The 6579-nt window shown below is 62.0% G+C and overlaps 2 protein-coding genes across 4 annotated transcripts in view; both read right to left on the reverse strand.

Annotated features, from left to right (window-relative positions):
* The window catches only part of LOC112061095 (zinc finger protein 436), a 37354-nt gene extending 31310 nt beyond the window's left edge, over positions 1-6044 (reverse strand). For all 3 annotated transcript variants that reach the window (XM_065577801.1, XM_065577800.1, XM_065577799.1), the window contains exon 1: positions 5851-6044. The gene's annotated coding sequence lies outside the window, so the exon portion shown is untranslated. The remainder of the gene's footprint in view (positions 1-5850) is intronic.
* LOC135977343 (uncharacterized) overlaps positions 1-6579 on the reverse strand; it is a 371747-nt gene that overhangs the window by 122838 nt on the left and 242330 nt on the right. The gene's annotated exons all lie outside the window — the stretch shown is intronic.

A 6579-nucleotide genomic window follows, 5' to 3' on the forward strand; every position in this document is an offset into this window, starting at 1 on the left:
CTCCATGCATCTGAAGAAGTGGGTTTTTTACCCACAAAAGCTTATGCCCAAATAAATCTGTTAGTCATAGAATATCAGGGTTGGAAGGGACCTCAGAAGATCATCTAGTCCATCCCCCTGCTCAAAGCAAGACCAATCCCCAGACAGATTTTTGCCCCAGATCCCTAAATGGCTCCCTCAAGGATTGAACTCACAACGCTGGGTTTAGCAGGCCAATGCTCAAACCACTAAGCTATCCCTCCCCCGCTTTAAGGTGCCACCACTACCACCACACACCCCTTGTTGTTTTTGTGGATACAGACTAACAAGGCTACCCCCTGATATAGAAATGTACACAAGGCTGTGCCTAACAGCTTAGACAAGGCCCTGCCCCAAGGAATGTCAGTATACTGTTAAGTACAACTTGTAGTGGAAACAGGAACAGTTAAAAAAAGAGAGCCAGAGGGCGTGCGTAAGCAATCAGGGATTGAATGAAAGGTAACTGGGTTTCAAGGAGGTCACAGCAGGCAGGCAGACACCACCCACTGTGACTCCCATTCCCCCTCCTGTTCAGATGGGGAGGGAAGGAGGCACATGGGGGAGCTGATCTCAGGTCACACTCATTCATCTCCTGTGCACCCGCCTGCCTGACTCTGGGGAGGCAGCAGCCCCCCAGGGACCAAGGAGTGAAGTTTCTGAGCCAGGAGAGCAGGGAGGACAGGACCTTCAGCTGCTGGGGGGGCACAATTTAAAGGTTTGCCCCCAACAGCTCGAGTGTCATATCCCCCTCTCCAGGCAGCCCAGCCCCCCTTGCCCAGTCCCCCTTTGGGAAAGCAGATGTTCCCTCCCCCCTCCCCTAGCTAACCTCTCCCTGCAGAGCTGAAGCAGCAACCTGTCCCCTACTGCTCGCAGGCTCCCAGCTGTTTGGGGCAGGTGCTGTTTGTTTACCTCTCCCGACCTGGGCCCAGGCTGCCTCCAGCAAGCAGGGGAGGGAGGGGGAGAGCTGGGCAGGGAAAGCCTGGCAGAGAATGGGGCGGGGGGGGGGGTAACGTGACCCCCAATGGGTCACCTCTCTGCAGGGATGGGATGGGAGCAGGCAGGCTGCAGCAGCGCCCCGGTTAGCCTGGTGCTCACTGTGCGGAGCTAAATGTGCGCTCCAGTCCTGCCGGCAGCGCCAGGGGAAAGAGCAAGCCGTTCCCTGCACAAGTGGAGATCCTAGTGGGGAAGGGGAGGAGAAGGGGGGTGGACCCAGACCTGCTCTACACTAACACACAAGCAGACAGCAGGGCTGCTGCAAGCCCCCAGTCAGCCGGAGCAGACAGAGGCTACGTCCTCACTACGGGGGTCGATTTAAGATACGCAAATTCGTGTAGCTGAATTTGACGTATCAGACCCGACTTACCCCGCTGTGAGGACGGCGGCAAATCGACCTCCGCAGCTCCCCCGTCGACGGCGCTTAGTCCTACCTCCGCTGGTGGAGTAGAAGCGTCGATTCGGGGATCGATTGTCGCGTCCCGCCGAGACGCGATAATTCGATCCCCGAGAGATCGATTTCTACCCGCCGATTCAGGCGGGTAGTGTAGACCTGCAGAGACAAGTTGCACACACTCCTCCTTCACCCCCCACCGCACCAACCTCAGCTGCCCAGCCATCAGGTGGGGACCCAGCCCAACCTACTCCACCCACTCCCCATGGTTTCTACCCCCAGGCACCCGCCCCTGCTGCTCCCCCGAGAGCGAGTGCCTCAAGCTGCAGCTCCGATGTGTGTGCTTTTCTCTCCCTCCCTGACCCTGGCTGGACGGGCAGTAGCGTTTCCCCTCCTTAAGCCCAGCTGGCTGGCCACAGGTAAGGTCACCTGGGACATATCCAATGCGCCTCCATGAAATACGCATCAAATGCGCCTGCATCGCCCTGGTCAAAGGCCAGCCCTGACAATGTGTGAAAAATCCCAGTTGGCCAAAAAGAGAGAGAGAGAATCAGCTCATGCAGCCGCCTCGGCCTGCCCCCGGCTCCACTCCCTTGTAGCCGGCAGCGGCTGGTGAGGGAGCGCAGCACGGAGCTGGAGGGGCAGCCGCCCACTGCCTAGGGCAGGCAGGGACGCTTGGGGGCGGAGGCGCGCAGGGCAGCAGGCGGGGCCATGGAATGCTCCGGGGCAGGCACAAGGGGGCGGCAGGCGGGGCCGGGGGATGCTCCAGGGGAGGTGTGAAGGGGCAGCAAGTGAGGCCGGGGGACGCTCCAGGGGAGGTGTGAAGGGGCAGCAAGTGAGGCTGGGGGACACTCCAGGGGAGGCACAAGGGGCCAGAGGACGCTCCGGGGGTGCGAAGGGGCAGCAGGTGGGCCCAGGGGAGAGACCCAGCCCCGAACATTAGTGGAGCAGAGCCTCCGGGCCCTGAATATTCCTGGAGCGTGGCCACCATGGGCCCATACAACTCACCGCCCCATATATGAGGACGACACCCCAACATTGGTAGGTGAGGAAATACAAATAAGGAACAGAGGAGAAACCCCTGCTGAATATACATTAGGCTGAGTGGCGTGAATGTAACATATTATAAAAGCTGTCTGCCAGCCTGTGTGCAGGAGAAGAGAGAGATGTAGCCCTGGGAAGGTGCCAAGATGATAGCTACAGGTGATGATGAGGAAGGTGATGGGGATGAGGATGATAATGGTGAACATTTCAGGTTGTTCGGCAAGGGATGGCGTGAGTATACGGATGTGCAGATGTACATTCTGTATTATCTCTGTCTATCTTACTGTGTTACAGTGTTTGTGACTTTGCCAAATGTCTTATTACATTATTGTAAAGGGTTCCTATAGTGTGAGTGTTGCAACTGTGCACATCGGGGTTCCCAACTAGACAGTAATTTTAATACTACTGGGCCTGATCTCGGGACAAGAACCTGTCAACCCTCAAAGTGATAACTGGGAATTCTCAAGTAATCAATATAATTAATACATAATCTAAAGATCAGGCTACACAATTTAAGAAAAGGACCTGAAAGTCCACTCTCACAGCTGCCAGCAAAAAAGCTAACAATATGTTAGGATTCATAAGGAACGGGATGGAGAATAACATCAAACATTTGTATATGAACCAAGGGGGCAGCCTCTAATATCCTGGGATCACCCTAGCTACTACAGCACTGCACCCGGGATATTTTATATCTAGCTTTGAGAACTGATGAGGAAATAGGTCAAAAAAGAAATATTTGATATGATAGAAAACAACCAAGCTCTGAAGGGATTTTATATTGATACTTAATAAGTGAGAAAATTGGGACAGTTTGACGGGCTTGTCTATGGAAATTCAATAGACCCACCACCCCCATTCCCATGGGCAGCAGGGAGCCCTTTTTGAAGGTGTTTTAAGAAGTTAAGAGAGGGGCTCTGGAGAAGGAACGCTCCCTGACAGCGGGGAGGGGCAGCATGGGATGGGCAAGGGACGGGCAACTGGTGGCTGTGGGGAGCCGCACTGGGGAGCGGGGGGGGGTGGGGAGGGGGCGGGGCAGGGCAGCAACTGGGCCTGGTTCCTCCACTGAGAACACTCACTTCTCCCTTCCCGGGTCCCTCCCAGGCCCTGTTCCTGGCAGAGAATGGCCACCGCGCCACACCCCAGAGCCAGCCATGTCTCCGGGCTCCCCGTAAGCTGCACCCACTAACCCTAGGGTTACCATATCCAGCAAATAAAAAAAGAGGACCCTCCACGGGCCCTGGCCCCCCCATTTCCCCACCCCCACCCCCGCCCTAACTCCGCCCCCTCCCACTCCCAGCCACGAGGAAAGGGCTGCCCCAGCGCTACCGGCTTCCCGGTTTGCCGGGCAGCCCCCAGACCCTGCTCCCCACGGCCGGCGCTTCCCCAGCGCAGCTGAAGCCCGGGAGGGGAAGCGCCCAGCCGGGGGCGCAGGGTCTGGAGGCTGCCCGGCAAACCGGTAGCGCTTGGGCTTCGGGCAGCCCCCTTGCCTCTGGACCCTGCGCCCCCAGCTGGGCACTTCCCCTCCTGGGCTCCAGCGGCGCAGGGTCCGGAGGTATGGGGGCTGCCCAAAGCCCGTAGCGCTCGGCTCCGAAGAGTCGGGGAGGAGCAGAGCCGCCGTGGCCGGAGGCTCTGCTCCTCCCGACTCTTCGGCTCTGTTTAAGAGCCAAGCTGCCCCAGCGCTACCGGCTTCGGGCAGCCCCCATGCCTCCGGACCCTGCGCCGCCGGAGCCCGGGAGGGGAAGTGCTCGGCCGGCGGCTGGGGTCCGGAGGCAAGGGGGCTGCCCGAAGCCGGTAGCGGTCGGGCAGCTCGGCTCTTAAACAGAGCCGAAGAGTCAGGGGAGGAGCAGAGCCGCCATTTTCCCGGACATGTTTGGCTTTTTGGCCATTCCCCCCGGACGGGGGTTTGAGTGCCGAAAAGCCGGACATGTCCGGGAAAAAGAGGACGTATGGTAACCCTAACTAACCCCCTTCCAGTTGGGGGAATGACTCAGGGCAACAATTTCCCACTTAAACAAGGACAATTTGCTGCAGATAAAACAAGCAGGAAAATGTCTCAAAGCTGAAGAGATTTTAAACCGACCTATGAAAATTAGAAAATGGGGCAAAACCCAAGGAGGAGACTAGAGACATGGACAATCATTGGAGAGAAAAGGGGGGAGGGGAGATTCTACATGGATTTAATACCCATAGTTGATCATTAGAGAAAAGGGGGAAGAATTCAGGAGAAATTAATCAGTCTCTGAGACTGAAGTGACAAAACCAGAGAGAATGTCATTAACCGCCCCCCCCCCCCGCTCTTCTCCCCCTGCCCAGAGCCAGACCCATCTCCCCCCGGTCACACGGTGTGTCCCCTCCCCCCCGCTCTTCCCCCCCTGCCCAGAGCCAGACCCATCTCCCCCGGTCACACGGTGTGTCCCCCGCTCTTCTCCCCCTGCCCAGAGCCAGACCCATCTCCCCCCGGTCACACGGTGTGTCCCCTCCCCCCCGCTCTTCCCCCCCTGCCCAGAGCCAGACCCATCTCCCCCGGTCACACGGTGTGTCCCCCGCTCTTCTCCCCCTGCCCAGAGCCAGACCCATCTCCCCCCGGTCACACGGTGTGTCCCCTCCCCCCCGCTCTTCTCCCCCTGCCCAGAGCCAGACCCATCTCCCCCGGTCACACGGTGTGTCCCCTCCCCCCCGCTCTTCCCCCCCTGCCCAGAGCCAGACCCATCTCCCCCCGGTCACACGGTGTGTCCCCTCCCCCCCGCTCTTCTCCCCCTGCCCAGAGCCAGACCCATCTCCCCCCGGTCACACGGTGTGTCCCCTCCCCCCCGCTCTTCTCCCCCTGCCCAGAGCCAGACCCATCTCCCCCCGGTCACACGGTGTGTCCCCTCCCCCCCGCTCTTCCCCCCCTGCCCAGAGCCAGACCCATCTCCCCCCGGTCACACGGTGTGTCCCCTCCCCCCCGCTCTTCTCCCCCTGCCCAGAGCCAGACCCATCTCCCCCCGGTCACACGGTGTGTCCCCTCCCCCCCGCTCTTCTCCCCCTGCCCAGAGCCAGACCCATCTCCCCCCGGTCACACGGTGTGTCCCCTCCCCCCCGCTCTTCTCCCCCTGCCCAGAGCCAGACCCATCTCCCCCCGGTCACACGGTGTGTCCCCTCCCCCAGACACACGAAGGGGGCCCGGTCTCTTGCCCAGTCTCAACCCCCCCGGGCAGCCCCTGGCTGGAGCTGGAGGCGGGGGGCGCGGGGGGGGGGGGCAGCAGGGTCACTGGTGTGACCGCAATTCGGAGGCTGTCCCAGGTGCGGTAACAACCCGGGGTCAGGTCCCGGGGCGGGGGGATCGGGGCCCCCTTGTGCAGAGCCGCTTCCCTGCCGATCCCTGCGCCCCGAGCCTCCCCTGAGCCTTGAATAATTACCTGCGGGCTCCGCCCCGGGGGGTGGTCCCAGCTGGAGAACGCCCCCCCACCCCCCGGCCGGGCACGGAGGGGTTAATAATAGACCCCGGGGAGCAGCAGCTGCTCAGCCCGGACTCCCGGGTCACACAGCGCCGGCAGCAGCGTCTGCTCTGTGCCAGGGCCCCCAGGAGCTGCCCCGCCCCCGCCCCGGGCCAGAGCCCCGCCCCCAGGAGCTGCCCCGCCCCCGCGCTGGGCCAGAGCCCCGCCCTCAGGAGCTGCCCCGCCCCCGCGCTGGGCCAGAGCCCCGCCCCCAGGAGCTGCCCCGCCCCCGCTCTAAGCCAGAGCCCCGCCCCCAGGAGCTGCCCCGCCCCCGCGCTGGGCCAGAGCCCCGCCCCCGGAGCTGCCCCGCCCCCGCTCCGGGCCAGAGCCCCGCCTCCAGGAGCTGCCCCGCCCCCGCTCTGAGCCAGAGCCCCGCCCCCAGGAGCTGCCACGGCCCCCGCGACGGGCCAGAGCCCCGCCCCCAGGAGCTGCCCCGCCCTCGATCTCTGGGCTTCGTTCTCCGGCTGCAAACCCCGCCCGGGGGCAGCGCTCGCTGGGCTCGCACGGAGCATGCGCAGTAACAGCTGCTGGAGGCCCCCTGTTGGCAGCAGCGGGGCTGGGCGGCAGGTGCAGGGGAGCAGGTCTGAGAGGCGCCGGCGGGGGGAGGGGCGCGGGGCCGGAGGGGATGAGAGGTGGGGGGAGGAGTCAGGC

Source organism: Chrysemys picta, chromosome 24, assembly GCF_011386835.1.
Source record: "Chrysemys picta bellii isolate R12L10 chromosome 24, ASM1138683v2, whole genome shotgun sequence".
NCBI lineage: Eukaryota > Metazoa > Chordata > Testudines > Emydidae > Chrysemys > Chrysemys picta.